Below are 17855 nucleotides of genomic sequence, written 5' to 3'. Positions count from 1 at the left end.
AAGAGCAAGAATAACAAAACAAGACCAAGACCAATACCAACTCCAAGAGCAACCAAGACCAAGACCAAGACTAAGAATAAGAAGATGAAGCTTATACCTAACACTGTCTCTATCTAGTTTTCATTGCTCTTCCTTCATGTAGAGAACTCGCTTCGCTCCTTCTTATTTAGCTTATATACATACGCTCACTCCTCTTTGTCTCGATACACAACGAGATATCGAGCTCTAGCTGGACAGAACCCAACCAATTGAGTGAGTTCCAAGTGATTCCCACGACAACTTAACGTTTACTTTTTTTAGTCCCTCCACCCTTTCATCCTACGGAACCGAGCCGGGTACCACGTCTAGGTCCAGGACCAGGTCCACGTCCAGCTCGCGATCTTCCTTTTGCATTTAATCCAATCCATGTTTTCCATGGTCAAGAATGACCGATTGTAGCTGTCGATATCGATCAATCGAACAGCGATCGTAGCAACACGATGATGGTTATGATCCTGGTTGTGGAGCTAGAATCATACCCAGTTAACGAACTGTGAAATTGATGAATCGATGGATCCATTAAATAAATATTCATCATCAATTAAAATATATACGGATATTTTTAAAAGCGTTAACTGTTCGATATGATCAGCAATAATCGCAAGTCAAGTTAACATCTAGAGTTTCTGATCGTCATTAGTCTAATTTATTTTATTACAATTAGCGGACTGGCAATTTGTAAATGAAGCTATCGCTAGCTGTCATGCGGCTGTTTAATTTTATCGAGTTAAATGTTTATTAGAAAAACTTGTTGTGAATGAGGAGTTTTAAATAGACAAGACGCCTACGGAAGCTGGACTCGATTCCACGTCGTGTATCGCCTGGAAAAAACATCGGCAAGCTTAAAAAAAATAATAACTTGTAGTCAATAGACCATTGGTGTAGTCCTGGCTAGGTTTTAGTCCTTTATACTGTCGGAGGTTAGAAACCGCGATCGAAAGACGGGACAATGGAGCAATCAATAGGGTAATGAGAGGACACTTTATTGAATTATCGATGCCGGCACGGGCAGCTTTGACATCAGACACTTTACGTGACTGCACGGTCGATGCCCCGCGGCTCGCTTTTTAGACACCTCTTACTCTGACACTACCATCAGCATACACTTGCTACGACACCTAGAAGGACCTTTGTAAGTGTCAGTGTCCTGTGTATTTAATATACGGTGGTGTGTGTCTGTGTCTATTGCATCCCGTATTCTTATCTCATTTTAGTCGTAGTCGTCTCAGCAACTTACCATGTTTCGATTGAGCATGTCTGCGTAAGTGATATCACACCAATGACTTATTATACCTACAGTATTTCCCCCTTAATTTGCATACTCACTATCATTTTAAATTATACTGCCTCCATAATTACTATTCCAATAAAAAAGCCAGCCTCCATTGGCTGTTTTTGGACGCTTTGCTTGTTTGATTGTACTACGAATACTTCCTACTGAATTCTGCCAAGTGATTGCGGTAATTGTTCGTCTATTATCTTCGAATGAAGCCACAAATAGGCGATTTAAACTGTAGCCTACAGTATGCACGAGATCCAAAAATCTAATTCGGTCAAAATCCGTTTTGGGAATGATTTTAGGCGCTTTCGTTCCCTTATCATATCACGTATATTTATCGCTATATTTTGATAGCTGCTGGTGGAAATTGTTCGTCAATTATTGCGGAATAAAGCCACAGACATGCAAGTCAAACTGCAGTCTCTTCTATGAACGCGAACCAAAAATTGAATTCGGTCAAAATGCGTTTTGAAAGTGATTTTAGGCGCTTTAGTTCCCTTATCATATCACGTATATTTATCGCTATATTTTGATAGCTGCTGGTGGAAATTGTTCGTCAATTATTGTGGAATAAAGCCACAGACATGCAAGTCAAACTGCAGTCTCCACTATGAACGCGAACTAAAAATCGAATTCGATCAAAATCCGTTTTGGGAGTGATTTTAGGCGCTTTAGTTCCCTTATCATATCACGCATATTTATTGCTAAATTTTGAGAGTTGCTGGCAGAAATTTTTCATTTGTAATCTTGAAATGAAGCCTTAGATAGGCGGTTAAAACTGCAGCCTTCAGAATAAGCGCGACTAAAATTCTAATTCGATAACAATCAACTGTAGGGCTGGTTTTGAAGACTTTGGTTCTTGTAACAGATTGACACTGATAGCAGGCTGTCATCCAGGAAGAAAACCATGCAACATATAAATTGAAAATAAAGGAGATTTGAAAGCTTATCAATGAAGGAACATGAATGATCAGATTGAAACGTGAAAGTTAATATATATAAAAATATATATACATATATCTGAGTATCTTTGTCTGACGATTTAAAATTCCGTGAGTAAATGTGTGCGTTTAAAGCAGGCAGGTGAAGTGTAGCATAATACATGGTAGGCTTTGTCCATACCACTGTCCTCCGAGGAATATTACCCAAGCGTACTGTTATCATTCTCTCTTTGTCCAGTCTCCAGCATCATCAAGACAGTTGTTCTCCGTTACCTACACAAGCCAACACATACTTTGATATGAGTATAGAAAATACTCGTTGACTGGTCTCCGGTCGTTTTCACCTGAGCCTTTCATTCTCGTACTCTGTCACATGGTATCTCCGTCTGGCACCTCAGGTAGGCTCCACACACATATCCCCTGTATTTAACGTACATGAGCGACTTCCACATGAGATGTCGTTGGTTCGGTTCGCTGGATCTCTTAAGTCGTGTTCCCTGGTACATCGTAGTGTATCCCCCTACTCAATCCCAATATCTTAGTATACCCAACTCGCTTACTCATTCACTGGCTCTCTTACTCACAAGCTTTATTCACTCACTGTTAACTCTCCTCCCTCTTCACTACCTTCTTCTACCTCTTCTCTCAAAACTACCGCTCCAGCCTCTCTACTCTTGTCTTCTTTAGCAGCCCACTATCTCTCCTTCTCTTTATTTTCTTGTCTACCTGGGCTGCCTGGACTGGGTTACCGCCGGCCCATGGTAAGAAGCCACGCACACGTGTGTGTGTTGCCGGGTATCTCTTCAGTGTAAGATCTGAACCTGTGGAGAACGCACCGTCTATTGTTAATATCAAAACTATTGTCACTATCAGCATCTTAATCTGCAGTATTGTCATCATCACTAGCATCGGTATTGTCATTCCTTAAGTTAACAAGTGCCGTGTATGACTAAGTGCCTGCTAATAAACAATAAACTAAGCAATATCTTGATATATTATCAGTGACCAAGTTATTAAACAGCACATGCTAGCGAATCCAGTATCAAGACCTTGTCAAAGACGTTTCGGGCGACACGCTCACACACACTCGTCCATCGACATCTAGGCTACAATCGATTGACCACGGCTAATCGAACCGAGGGTTGTCTAAGGCCTCAGGCGAATCTGTCCCTTAAGAATATTTAAAGGAAAGCAAGCTAGCACGTAGACCAGTCCCAACCCCAACCCTAACCCCAACCCCAACCCCATCTCCGACCCCAAGCTCATTCCCTTAATTGATTAGACTTTCGGGTTAATTGTCGTGGAATGCTCTTACCAAGTGACTGAGGGATCGAATGAGGAGTGAAGTGTACTGAGGGTGTGTGTTTCTGTTAAAAGCCTTTAAGGAAAGCTTGTTCGCTGACTAGGAATCAGGACCTTAAAATGACCATCGTCACTTTACGTCTGTCCATCTGGGGATTCAGTGTATGTGTTAACGTTAAACGTTTGTTTGTTTAAGTGATCTGTGATTGTACTGTGGTTGTGATTATATTTTATATTTATATATAAATATATGAAATAATTGGAATAAAAAAAAATAATAATAAAAAAAGTAATAAACGATGAGAAGTGATCAGTGGTTTACGTAAATGGTTAACTTACGCAGAATTGTTGACGGTGAGTTTCTTCTTTTTCCCGCCGTTTTCTCTATACGTACTGGAATGCACACCCGATTGTCGTTTATATACCATTTTTGTGTTTGTGTCTGTTCTATACTTGTTTTATACCCCCCGTATCAATTCCGTAGCATAAATACTCGCTTTCTTGGAAATAATTGTTGAATTTTAATTTTTACTTGCTAATAGTACTGGTCAAGAAAGTTTTTGTTATCACAGTTTTAAGAAAATGCATTATATAAAAAGTCCTGCTCTTCGGGTTCAATTTCAGTAGCTCATTGTGGTGAAAGTATTGATCTGAGAAAAAAGTCATTAGAGACTTTTTTGTAGGAAATTTAAAGAGCTAAAAGAATGATCCTGACTAGTTTGGTCGTATCTTTAATAGTTCGGCTCCAATTTCAGTTTGAAAAAAATACGATAAATTTTTATTAATAAAAATGAAAATTTTCGGTGGTCGGTAGTTAAAACAAAAGTCGCTTGTCTCAAAATAGTTGTGAAATTTCAATTCTCACTTGTTACTTATATTTATCAACAACTTTTTTGTTATCAAAATTTTGAGAAAATGCATTATATAAATACTCCAGCTTTCCTAGTTCAATTTCAATAGCTCATTGTGGTGAAATTATTGATCTGAGAAAAAAGTCATCAAGGACTTTTTTGTAGGAAATTTAAAGAGCTAAAAGAATGATCCTGACTAGTTTGGTCGTATCTTTAATAGTTCGGCTCCAATTTCAGTTTGAAAAAAATACAATAAATTTTTATTAATAAAAACGAAAATTTTAGGTGGTCGGTAGTTAAAACAAAAGTCGTTTGTCTCAAAATAGTTGTGAAATTTCAATTCTCACTTGTTAGTTATATTTATCAATAACTTTTTTTTTATCAAAATTTTGAGAAAATGCATTATATCAATACTCCTGCTTTCCTAGTTCAATTTCAATAGCTCATTGTGGTGAAAGTATTGATCTGAGAAAAAAGTCATCAAGGACTTTTTTGTAGGAAATTTAAAGAGCTAAAAGAATGGTCCTGACTATTTTAGTCATATCTTTAATAGTTTGGTTGTAATTTTAGTTTGAAAAAAATCTAAAACAGAGAAAATCGTTATTTATAAAAACGAAAATTTTAGGCGGTTGGTAGTCGAAATAAAAATAGTTTGCATACAAAAAATGATGCTCGAGGGTTCTAAAGAAGCACCAGCGGGATCAGAAGGGGTTGATTATAGCATAAACATTTACGGGCTGGGTCACAAAAGAGGATAAATTATCAGAGCCCTTCGTCATCTTAAATTACAACAAGTTGTTGCTGTTTCAAAACCTCAAGATGATTCTCATTCGTGTGTACGACACTTGTGTACCGACATACACCCAATACGAGAGCAAGAGCGTTAGTCACCCTGCTCATTTTCGTCTTGCTCTTTGAAGAAATTCATCCTACAATTCCTGCACATCCACTTGTCTCTCTTCTGTTATTTTGTACATGGATTTTTATTTAAACTTAAATCTTTTGCTCAGTTGTACTACGAACATTAACAATGTCAAGTCCAATTAAGACATCTTACAGCCTCGACCAAAGTGTTCTTTCATTATTATTTTATGTTTTTTTTTACAAGGACGTTTCAAAGACGTTGCGTAGTGCCGTTAGACAAAACACTATTTCTTAAAGTTATGAAAACTAACTTTACACATTCGGTGGGTTTTGTCATAGTTGAGAAACACCAACCAGCTTTTAAAAAAAAATAACATTATGCTTTTTATTTTATTATTTATAATCTTTATCCCTACGGAATGGAAAACACCTAATGGCTTTCTTTGTTAAGCCTCTCTATTCTTTTCATCTTTTTTTTTATTCTCTATACGCCTTTTTATCACGGACACACATAACCTTTTACTTTTTTTTTATTTTTATCCACCGATTAAATTTTTAAAATAGTTTTTGATAAATAGTTAATGCATGGGATTTATTTTTAATTTATTTACTGAGAAACTATTGGTCGGAGAAAAAAAAGTACAGATAAGTTTTTTTTAGAAAATTTAAAGAGCTACAGATTTATTTTCATTCATTTTTTCTGTATCTTTAATCGTTGGTTCACAATTTTAATTTATAAGTCGCGGAAAATTTGAAAAATGCACACCTTTGGTTGTGCTGAATTTTAAAAGTTTATTTACTCAATAACCATTGGTCTGGGACAAAAAGTCAATGATATCTTTTTTGTAGGAAATTTAACAAGCTACAAATTTATTCCTATATATTTTTATCGTATCTTCAATTGTAACCACGCAATTTTAATTTTGAAGCTGCCGGAAAAAACTTAGAATGCACACCTTTGGTTGTGCTAACTTTAAAAAGTTTATTTACTCAAAAACTGTCAACGTGAGAGAAAAAGTCAATGATACCTTTTTTGTAGAAAATTTAACGAGCTACAAGTTTATTCCTATACATTTTTATCGTATCTTCAATTGTAACCCCACAATTTTGATTCTTAAGCTGCGGGAAAAAAATTAGAATGCACACCTTTGGTTGTGCTAAATTTAAACAGTTTACTTACTCGAAAACTATCAATCTGGGAAAAAAAGTCAATGACACCTTTTTTGTAGTAAATTTAACGAGCTACAAGTTTATTCTTCTACATTTTTATCGTATCTTCAATTGTAACCCCACAATTTTAATTTTTAAGCTGCGGAAAAAAAATTAGAATGCACACCTTTGGTTGTGCTAAATTTAAAAAATTTATTTACTTGAAAACTATCAATCTGGGGAAAAAAGTCATTGATACCTTTTTTGTAGTAAATTTAACGAGCCACAAGTTTATTTTTATACATTTTTATCGTATCTTCAATTGTAACCACGCAATTTTAGTTTTTAAACTGCAGGACAACACAATTTTAAATGCACACCTTTGGTTGTGCTAAATTTAAAAGTTTATTTACTCGAAAACTATCAATCTGGGAAAAAAAGTCAATGATACCTTTTTTGTAGTAAATTTAACGAGCTAAAAAAATCACTACTCATATTTATTGTAGGTCTAACAGTGTAATGAGAATCTGCATTTAAACATTTAAAAAATAGTAAATGCCTTTGAAATTAAAAATAATCGAGCAATTGAGTAGGCAGTAATGATAAAAGAAAAGCATGAATAAAAATAAATAAAAGTAGAAGACTCTGGGCCTAATTAGTCAGGGATATATCTGGAATCTCATGGCATCGAGTGACTATAGTTGTTTGGTCCCCTTAAGTTTTATGTACGCAGGCGGATTTCTCGATCCGCCGGGATTAGCATACAAATCGATTTAAACTCGAGATAAATAGCCACTCAAAGGCTTCTCACGTGGAGCCGACTTGGAGCATTATCTTGTCCACCGTTGAGATTAACGCTTAATGCTTTATATTTTACCGTCCGTCTTCTTACCCCCTCCCCCTGGCCTTCCCTATCGATAGTGGACTCCCGCGGTCGGAAACTCGACAATTAAACTCCTCCCGATTTTTAAAAAACCTCCACACATACATATATATTTTTTCTCTCAACAATAAAAATATCTATTGCTGTAAATAATGTCGATGACCGCATTTTTTAGTTCTTAGACCCAGTGTTTGGTGATCGGAGAGAATAAAGACTCGATAGGACGGCGATGGGCGACGGACGGACGGACGGTTAAGAATGAGATAAAAAGAGAATAAGAATGAGAATAATGAAATAAAAAAATAAAAAAAAAATATTTCGAAATGGTTGATAATTTATGCTCGGCCCTTACGATAAGAGTTTATTTTATATTTTTTTTTTCTCAAGCTGTTCGAGCTGCCAGCAAGTCGGTCACAAAACGAATTTTAAAACTCGGGGATTACAGATATAGAAAAAACCTTTTCGACAGCTAAGATGAGATTAAATCATTTTTTATTACTCAATTAGACAATACCGATTTTTTTTTTTAATTCCATTCTGTCTTGGAGTCGGCTAGAAAAATATTAAAAAATTGTTTGTTTCCCTGAGACGGGCGGGTATCAGGTGACACACGAAACATTAAAAGCTTTCTCTCTTTATATCGGTTGTCCTTTTTCAGAGACTCTTTGGGATGCTGGGTATCCCCTTATACCCGCGACAGGTCCGCGACGCCCAGATTTACGCTCGCTCACCTGCTCATCCGTTTCAGGAGTGGCCCACTTGCCACCTCGTACACTTGTTCCAGCTGTTTTAAATACTTAATATTTATTATTGTATTTCTGGCATATTTTCAGTAAACTGACTCTTATATTGTTGATTCTAAATCTCTTAAGATTTATTTGGAAATCTGCAACTGATTTATTTAGAAAATTTTCGGTGAAATAATTGAGAATTATTAATTTATTACAGAAATCGAAATTTCGGAATTGAAAATTTTTGTGAGTCATAATGAAACTAGGCTTCCGTTTGACTTGAAATTTATTTTGTACATTCCTCAACACATCTCATAACCTATCCCAGACTTTATTTAAAGTCCTTGAGCCCCTTTCTACCAAAACAAATAAATTCCGAAGCAGCTTTACGCCTTCTGGAAACGTTACAGACAAAATTTTACTCTGGTTGACTTTAACCATTTCTTACCATACGAACCCTTTGTGTTCGACATAAATATACTATTCATACAATAAAAGATGACAATAACTCAAAAATTAACGTTTTTTTCCAAAAACCGAAATTTCTGGATTTTACATTTTTGTATCTGATAACCAAACTAGGCTTCCGTTTGGCATGAAATTTTTTTTCTACATTCCTCAAGACACCTTCGAACCTCTCTGAGAGTTTAATAAGAATCTTTAAGCCCCATCCGACAAAAAAAAATTAATTCTAAAGCAGCCTTACCCCTTCTGAAAACGTAAATGTTAAAAAATTTACCTATCCGACCTTAGCCCTATCTGTCCATCTGAGCCCTTTATATTCAACATCTATATACTCATTCTGCTATATAAAGTCATTAATAACTCGAAAATCAGCAGATTTTCCCAAAAACCGAATTCCCGAAATTTTACTTTTTTGTGCCTGATAAGCAAACCCGGCTTCCGTTTGGCTTGAAAATTTTTTCCTACATTCCCCATAACACCTTCGAACACCTCTGAGAATTTAATGGGAATCTTTGAGCTCCATCCCATAAAAAAAAATTAATTCCAAAGCAGCCTTACCCCTTCTGAAAACGTAAATGACTAAAAATCGATCTAGCCGCCTTTAACTATTTCTAACCATCTAAACCCTTTACATTTGACATACGTATACTGTTCCTACTATACAAATCATCAATTAATCGAAAAATCAGCAGTTTTTTCCAAAAACCGAATTTCCGAAATTTTACTTTTTTGTGCCTAGTAACCTAACTAAGCTTCCGTTTGGTTCAAAAATTTTTTTGCACATTCCCCAAGACACTTGGAAACCTCCCCCTTAGCTAAGTTTCAATCCTCAAACCCCTTCCTACTAAACAACTGGATTCCGAAGGAACCCTACCCCTTCCGAAAACGGAACTTCGAAAAAATCAAATTATTTTCCCAAAATTTTTGTATTTTTTTTTCTAGTCTAATTTATTAACTCAAATCCAAGGTATCAACTTGAAAATAAAATTCATTATTCAAAATAAAATTAAAAATAATAAAAATCACCCGCTTCGAGTAAAGAGAAATTTATTTGTTTGCGACAAAAAAAAATATTTTTTTATTCTACGATAGAAAGACAGTAACTCTTCTGTGCTTAGATATCTAGGTAGTAAAAGATGTTAGTCAAGAAAAAATAAAAATAAATAACCAAACAAAACCCATAACAAAAAAAAAAAAAAAATTTCATCAAGTAAGAGAGTTAATAAAATGTGTAAAGAGAAAAGACCGAGTATGCTAATCAATTTAAATACACACAGCAACCAGCAGCTAAGACACAAACCGATAACCACTATACTCTTGAATTAACGTTCATATTATATACATATATATAGTGTGTTATATTTGACATATATAATACCAAGTGTATCGGTTATAAAAGATTTATCTTATGATTAAGATTAAATTCAACATTTTATCACTTGATTTATTGTTATTAACGTTTAAATACATTTATTAAGTATTAAGTATTACATTCTGGTATAAATATATATAAACAAATATATATACATGTATTTTTAGAGTTTAAATTAAGAAAAAGTTTCTAACAGTACCGGTCAAAAATGTAATTAATCAACTCGCGGGATTACAATGCTGATAGTTTTGGGTAAAAGAAAGTTTATTTTGCTGCAGAGGCTTCTTTACATGACCGGAAATACAATTTTATTCGATTTTGAGAAATATATGCAGGAAGATTTGATGAAATTTTAATAAAGTCAGTTTTTTGGAGAGCGCGATTTCAGAAGGGGTAAGGCTGCTTTGGAATTCATTTTTTTTTGTAGAAAGGGGTTGAAGGATTGAAGCTCGGTAAGGGGGGAGGTTTCCAAGTGTCTTAGGGAATGTACAAAAAAATTTTGGAACCAAACGGAAGCTTAGTTTTGTGATAAGGCACAAAAATGTAAAATTCCGGAAATTCGGTTTTTGGAAAAAACTGTTGATTTTTTGAGTAATTGATGACTTGTATAGTAGGAAAAGTATGTGCATGTCAAATATGAAGGGTTCAGGTGGTCAGAAATGGTTAAAGTCGGCTAGATCAATTTTTAGTCATTTACGTTTTCAGAAGGGGTAAGGCTGCTTTGGAATTAATTTTTTTTTATGGGATGGGGCTCAAAGATTCTCATTAAATTCTCAGAGGGGTTTGAAGGTGTTGTGGGGAATGTAGGAAAAAATTTTCAAGCCAAACGGAAGCCGGGTTTGGTTATCAGGCACAAAAGAGCGAAATTTCGGGAATTCAGTTTTTGGGAAAAACTGCTGATTTTCGAGTTATTAATGACTTTATATAGCAGAATGAGTATATATATGTTGAATATGAAGGGTTCAGATGGATAGATAGGGTTAAGGTCGGATAGGTCAATTCTTTAACACTTACGTTTTCAAAAGGGCTAAGGTTGCTTTAGAATTAATTTTTTTTTTCGGAAGGGGCTAAGAGATTCCTATTGAATTCTTAGAGAGGTTCGAAAGTGTCTTGGGGAATGTAGGAAATAAATTTCAAGCCAAACAGAAGCCTAATTTGGTTATCAAACACAAAAATGTAAAATTTGGAAATTTTATTTTTGGTCAAGAAAAAAGAGTTAATAAAAATTGTGCTAGTTACTGTGACTTCTTCACATCAGAAAGCATGGTATAAAAAAGTAATATATTATATGAATCTACTACATAATTAACTTTTCAATTTCCCACTGAGTCCACACCAAACTCTAGATAAATATTTGTTAATTATTTAAATTAATTCTTAAAGCATTAAACCTCAATATTTGTTCTCAATTTTAAAGGCATTATTTATTTAGGAAATGAAAATTTTAATATTTTTAATCTATTATTCATTTAAATTTAAAATAAACTTATCATTTTTCATTATAATTGATTTTTTTATCAATAATTACGAGTTTCCTTTTTTAGAAAATTAGAAAATAACGGTTATATTTGGGTCATTCAATTAATTTTAAATATATACACATATATATATAAATATATATATTTTTCATTTCAGTACAATATAGGAAATGTACTGCCCTTTCATATGAGTACCCACAAGCCATATTTATTTTTCATATTTTTAAAAATGTATATATATCAATATATATGATGATTGTCAATTATAAAAAATAAATATAGCATGTGGGTACTCATTTTAAAGGGCGCGAAATTCTTTATCTCAATATGCATTCATCTATGAATATATGTAAATATGACAAATAAATTTTGTATAAAAGTAATTTCTGTGGGATTTGGATACTGGAAAAAAAAATGTCTATGAAATGTAAAAAAAATTAGAATATAATGAGTCAATTGAGAGCTTAAATATTGAAGAATTTAAACGTTGAGTTAAATATATAGATATATATGTGTGTAGATACGGAGAGACGTGTATCGGATCCCGTTAGAGCAGAGCCTTAATAAAGTAAATAAAAGAGTCGTTGGACAAGTCGAGCTGGCCTCTTCGTTCTTCATTCCATTCCGATATAATCCTCTTCCCTTCTTCGGTTCATTCTTTTAATTTTTTTTATTTTCTTAAGTCGAAAAATAATATAATAATGATAACAAATGCGGACAATACAAAAGGTGGCCTAATTGCCACTGATATTGAAAAGAACTTCTCGATACTGGAGATAAAAAAATTTTTTTAATCAACTATTTAAAAGGAAGCTGTATGAAACTTTCAGTGGGGCTTGTTGAACCAATTATCGATGATAATTAAAAAAAATATTTTTTTTCTACTTAATTGATCGACTTTCTTTGTTCGATATATTTTTAAAAATTTTCTTTTTAGTTTGAGGTCAAAATTTAATTTTTTGACGGTTTGATACTTCGATATATCGAAATTCGAGTTCGATATATCGAATTTTTAAGATCGATTGTATGAACGTTTTTTTTTTATATGAGGTATCGGAGATTATTTTGACTTTTCGGATTCGAGGTATCGAATTTACAATAATCGATATATCGAATCTTGGTTTCGATATATCGATAAATCAATAATTGATACATCGACTGTTGTTGCTAATGAGTCTTGAAGATAACAAGAAAATTAAGTTATTATTTTTTTGTTCGATATATCGCAGGTTGATCCGATATATCGAATACTTAATTCGATATATTGCTTAACATAAAATCGATGCACTAAATTTTCAATTTTATGCATAGGAAATTCCAGTATCGATATATCAAAGTCAAAAATATCGATTTATTAAAGTTTCAAGTTTCGATACATCGAAGTTGACATTATCGATATATCGAAGTTAAAAGTTTTATTTATCAAAAATGAAAAATTTGATCCATAAAACCTAAAAATGTCGATTTATTAAAATTAAAAATATCGATATATCGAAGATAAAATTATCGATGTATCTGTATTTCTGATTCGATACATCGAAATTGACATTATCGATATATCGAAGTTTAAAATTTTGATTTATCAAAAATAAAAAATTCGATACATAAAATATAAAAACATCGATTTATTAAAATTAATAATATCGATATATCGAAGATTATATTCTCGATATATCGATATTTTCGATTCGATACATCGAAATCCTTCAAATTTATACTAAAAAAAATTGGCATAAATTTCAAAACTTAGATTTATAATATATCGAAATTTCGATAATCGATATATCGAATTGTTTCGAGATTTTTCGATTTCGCGGGAAAAAAATTTCAAAAGTTGATTTTTAACTTATTTTGTGGTACAAGAAGCCGCAAAGTATGTTTACCTCTCATATATATATATATATATATATATATATATATATATATATATTTGGGTGTACTGACATAACACGTATAGAGTAGTGCATCGTATCCATCGGTTGGTCATTAAAGTAAGTCGTTTTAAATTACAACCTACAGCGAACGCGCCGACTGACGTAGACTGATTGCACCCTACCCTGTATGTTTTTGTCATTGAATAATTATTGTCTACATGTTGAATAAAAAAATATAAAAATAAAAATAATAATAATAAGATTTTTCGGAGTATGCTCTTCTTTGGCTCTTCTTACTGTTATTCGTCTTACTCCTCATTTTTTCAGCCCGAGTACGTGGCTTTAATGGTTACCTTGGGATCGTTTACGTGTAGGCGTTTTTTTAAAATCCAAGTAGCATAATTTTTTCATTTAATGCCATGGGAAACCCGAGGGATGCCTAATTTTTTAAACCAATGGACAAATAATTGCGCAGAGATGGATTTTTAATAATTGAGGTTAGGAATCTCATTTTTATTCCCTTGGAATTTTTATCTCATCATTACAGCCGAAATTATAACGAAACATTTTTTTATCGTTCGATATAATTTTTATAAAATTAGTCAATATAAGAAGTCTCCAATTACCCCAATTTCAATGACTTAAAGTCTTTAGAAATTTTATAAACCAAATTTTTGGGAGAGCTCCAATTTTTTTCGCGAGCCACTTCAAATTTTTTTGCGTGCCTAAAATGATGACTTGGAAAATAGGGAAATAATTTTTAGAGAATGAATTAAGAATTTTTTGAGAAGAAAGCAGAATTTGAAGAGAATTTTGAGCTCAAGATGGAGTCGGTAGCTCAATTAGAAGCCGAGTTATGAATTTCCGAGGTTAAACTAGTCAATTTTGATGAAATTCAAAAAATTAATTTTAGAAGTTCTTGAAAATGGGGAAAAATTTTTTTTTAATAAAATTTCGTATTTTTGTAATATGGAGGATTGTTTTGAGAAAATTTTGAGCCCAAGACAGAGTCGATAACTCAATTAGAAGCCGAGTTATAAATTTTCAAAGTTAAACTAGTCGATTTTGATGGAATTCGAAAAATTAATTTTGAAAGTTCTTGAAAATGGAGAAAAAATTTTTTTGGATGAAATTTCATATTTTTGTAACATGGAAGATTGTTTTGAGAAAATTTTTAGCCCAAGACGGAGTCGGTAACTCAATTAGAAGCCGAGTTATGAATTTTCGAAGTTCAACTAGTCGATTTTGATGGAATTCAAAAAATTAATTTTGGGAGTTCTTGAAAATGGAGAAAAAATTTATTTGGATGAAATTTCATATTTTTGTAATATGAAGGATTGTTTTGAGAAAATTTTGAGCCCAAGACGGAGTCGGTAACTCAATTAGAAGCCGAGTTATGAATTTTCGAAGTTCAGCTAGTCGATTTTGATGGAATTCAAAAAATTAATTTTGGAAGTTCTTGAAAATGGGGAAAAATTTTTTTTTAATAAAATTTCGTATTTTTGTAATATAGAGGATTGTTTGGAGAAAATTTTGAGCCCAAGACAGAGTCGATAACTCAATTAGATGCCGAGTTATAAATTTTCAAAGTTAAACTAGTCGATTTTGATAGAATTCAAAAAATTAATTTTGGAAGTTCTTGAAAATGGGAAAAATTGTTTTCGAAGGAATTTTATATTTTTGTAATATAAATGATAGTTTTGAGAAGATTTTGAGCCTAAAACCGAGTTGGTAACTCTATTAGAAGCCGAGTTATGAATTTTCAAAGTTCAACTAGTCGATTTTGATGGAATTCAAAAAATTAATTTTGGAAGTTCTTTAAAATAGAAAAAAATTTTTCTTGGATAAAATTTCATATTTTTGTAATATAGAGGATTGTTTCGAGAAAATTTTGAGCCCAAGACGGAGTCTGTAGCCCAATTAGAAGCCGAGTTATGAATTTTTTAAGTCGAACCGCAAAAAAATCCAATGCATCTCAATAAAAAAATTTTTTTTCCCAAAAAAAAAAATCAAATTTAAAAATTCAAATCTTTGAGCCCTAGAATCAATACTCCAGCAAAAAACGACGTACCCTTGCTCAGATTAACCGATAATTAGAAGCCTGCTTAAAAGGCCGTAAAAAAAAATGTCGATTATCTCCCGGAAAATGACAATTTGGTTATTTGTCGCCTTCTTGCCGCTAAAAAAGAACCAAACAATTATCCTCGAAGAATTATTTCGTAAATATAATTTTGTGTACATGTGTGATGTGACATAGGTAGAATTTTTATTGGTTGTTAGACGCGCTCGAGTGAAGGCAAATGCAATGCGGCTACATCTATACACGGGTTTTGAATGGCCCCTTTGAATTACCGAGGCCGCTTGTTTTCTATAGAATAATATACGTTTGTACATCTATATATATACAAATACATACATATACATATACATTGAAAGCATCGAGCTGTGAGTTAATGTCTCCGAAAGTTGCATTTGTATCCGCCAGAGTATAAATATAGTTGGCGCCCAATCTCAGCGGCTTATAATCCTCGTTGATAAAATTACAATTTATATAAAATTATATATACATATAATTAATTCTATAAGAACAAGCGATGCATTAAGAGGTTATAAAAACTCGTAATTCATAAAAAAGTTTATTATCTTTGATACTTTTGTTGAATTCATATATATGTATATGTTTTATAATTAATAGCATAATAAGGTTATGTGTAGACTTATTATGGTAATGGTACAATTAAATAAATGAATACTGGAAAGAAATTTGCTTGGATTATTAGCACATTGATGCTGGTTGAGTCTGTGGTGATGCTGAAGATGCTGATGAAAAAGACAGACCAGTAGCTTTAGCTCTAGATGATATTCACAAAGAGACTATTGTATAAGCGAATTCTTTATTCATAAAAGCCGTCTGTTCGTATTACTGTTCTTTTTGTATTTTTATGTATTTTGTAGCGTAAGTGTGAGGATGGATGGATATTTATATAAATGTCTGCTGCGGGGGGATGTTACGATATGGACTGTAATAAATAGCTTTTGATTGGATACAATGTTGTATTATTATTGTACGCTGAGTGATTTGTAATTAGTAATTTGTGTTTATTGATATTTAATTTTATTTCTATACGATTACAATTTTTTTTTTTTTTTTTTTTTTTTTTTTTTTTTCAAGTTAAATAATTCTCTGTTGTAGTGAAGGCAAATATATTTTTAGTGATAAGTTTTGAGTCGAGAGACATTTGGAAATTCGGTAGAAAAAATTCTAACCTCACTTTTGGAAAAATTAATATTTTATAACTTCACGAATTCGAATTGGAAAATTTAGAGAAAAATACTTTTTTTGAAATAATTTACTCGATATTTGAGACATAGATGACAGTCAAAAATTTTTTAAAAATAAATTTTGACCGCTTGAAGAAAAAATAGATTTTTCGAATTTTTAAATTTCGCGGGTTCAAATTATGAAATTTACAGGAGATTTAATTGAATTCTCTACTAAAGTGTCGAAAGTTAATTTTTTTTGTTATTTACTCGATATTTTGTTATTAAAATTGAATTATAATTTTCAAGTGGAAATTTTTTTTCTAACCTCACTTTTGGAAAAATGAATATTTTATAACTTCACGAGTTCGAATTGGAAAATTTGGAAAAAAATACTTCTTTTGATATAATTTACTCGATATTCTAGACATAGATGACTGTCAAAAATTTTTTAAAAAGAAATTTTGACCGCTTTTAGGAAAATTAGATTTTTCGAATTTTTAAATTTCGCGGGTTTAAATTATGAAATTTACAGGAGATTTAATTTAATTCTCTACTAAAGTGTCGAAAGTTAATTTTTTTTGTAATTTATTCGATATTTTGTTATTAAAATTGAATTATAATTTTCAAGTGGAAATTTTTTTTCTAACCTCACTTTTTTCGAACCTAATTTTCTACTAATTTCTGAACTCAAAGACACAATTGAGCTGTCAAATTATCTAAATTCACTTCTTGTATGGCTAAAATTACCCGACAGGTTGAAATTCTCCGAAAATCGTGGCCATGAGCTACGACAAAAATCTCGAAGCGGCGAAAATTTTCTTACCTCAGTTCTAAGTGTCAATCGATATCTACAAATCAAAGTGTTATATGATACTACTGATTACAATAATAAAACAGTGTAAAAGAGCTAACGGAAGATTAAGGTCATAAGTAACCCTCGAAAACAAGGATTAGCTCCCCTCGCTCGCTCTGTTGGCATCATTGTAAATTAATTACCTGGAAATGAGAAATCTCCGGTTCACTTTTACAAACTTATATACATATATATAATTTTTTTTTTTTTTTTTTTTTTTTTTTTCATCTAAATCTCCGTCAATAAGTTCAATGGAAAGTAAAAACTGTCCTTTGATAAAAACTGGACCCCAGTCTAAATCACTCGACCCTTTGACGATTTTTTTCATAATAGCTGACCTGGCGCCCATTATATTTTTTTTTTTTTTTTTTTTTTTTTTTTCGTGTGGTCCAGAGATAAAAGTAAGACAACTATTGCGTAATTTCACACGCACACACTAATTATATTAGAAAACTATTGTCAGATGACGTATTGTGTTAAGAATAGAGATGTTGCTTCATTTTAAGAAAA

General features: G+C 32.3%; 1 protein-coding gene across 3 annotated transcripts in view; it reads left to right on the top strand.

Moving 5' to 3' along the window:
* Window positions 1-3016: 3016 nt before the first annotated feature.
* The window catches only part of LOC130674469 (transcription factor SOX-13), a 104327-nt gene continuing 89488 nt past the window's right edge, over window positions 3017-17855 (top strand). Inside the window, exon 1 of one of the 3 annotated variants that reach the window (XM_057479810.1) lies at window positions 3017-3915. The gene's annotated coding sequence lies outside the window, so the exon portion shown is untranslated. The remainder of the gene's footprint in view (window positions 3916-17855) is intronic. The other 2 variants (XM_057479809.1, XM_057479812.1) reach the window with 2 other exon arrangements.

Source organism: Microplitis mediator, chromosome 9, assembly GCF_029852145.1.
Source record: "Microplitis mediator isolate UGA2020A chromosome 9, iyMicMedi2.1, whole genome shotgun sequence".
Classification (NCBI taxonomy): domain Eukaryota; kingdom Metazoa; phylum Arthropoda; class Insecta; order Hymenoptera; family Braconidae; genus Microplitis; species Microplitis mediator.
Note: the sequence above shows the minus strand (reverse complement) of the source record. Positions and strands in the feature narration are given on the sequence as shown.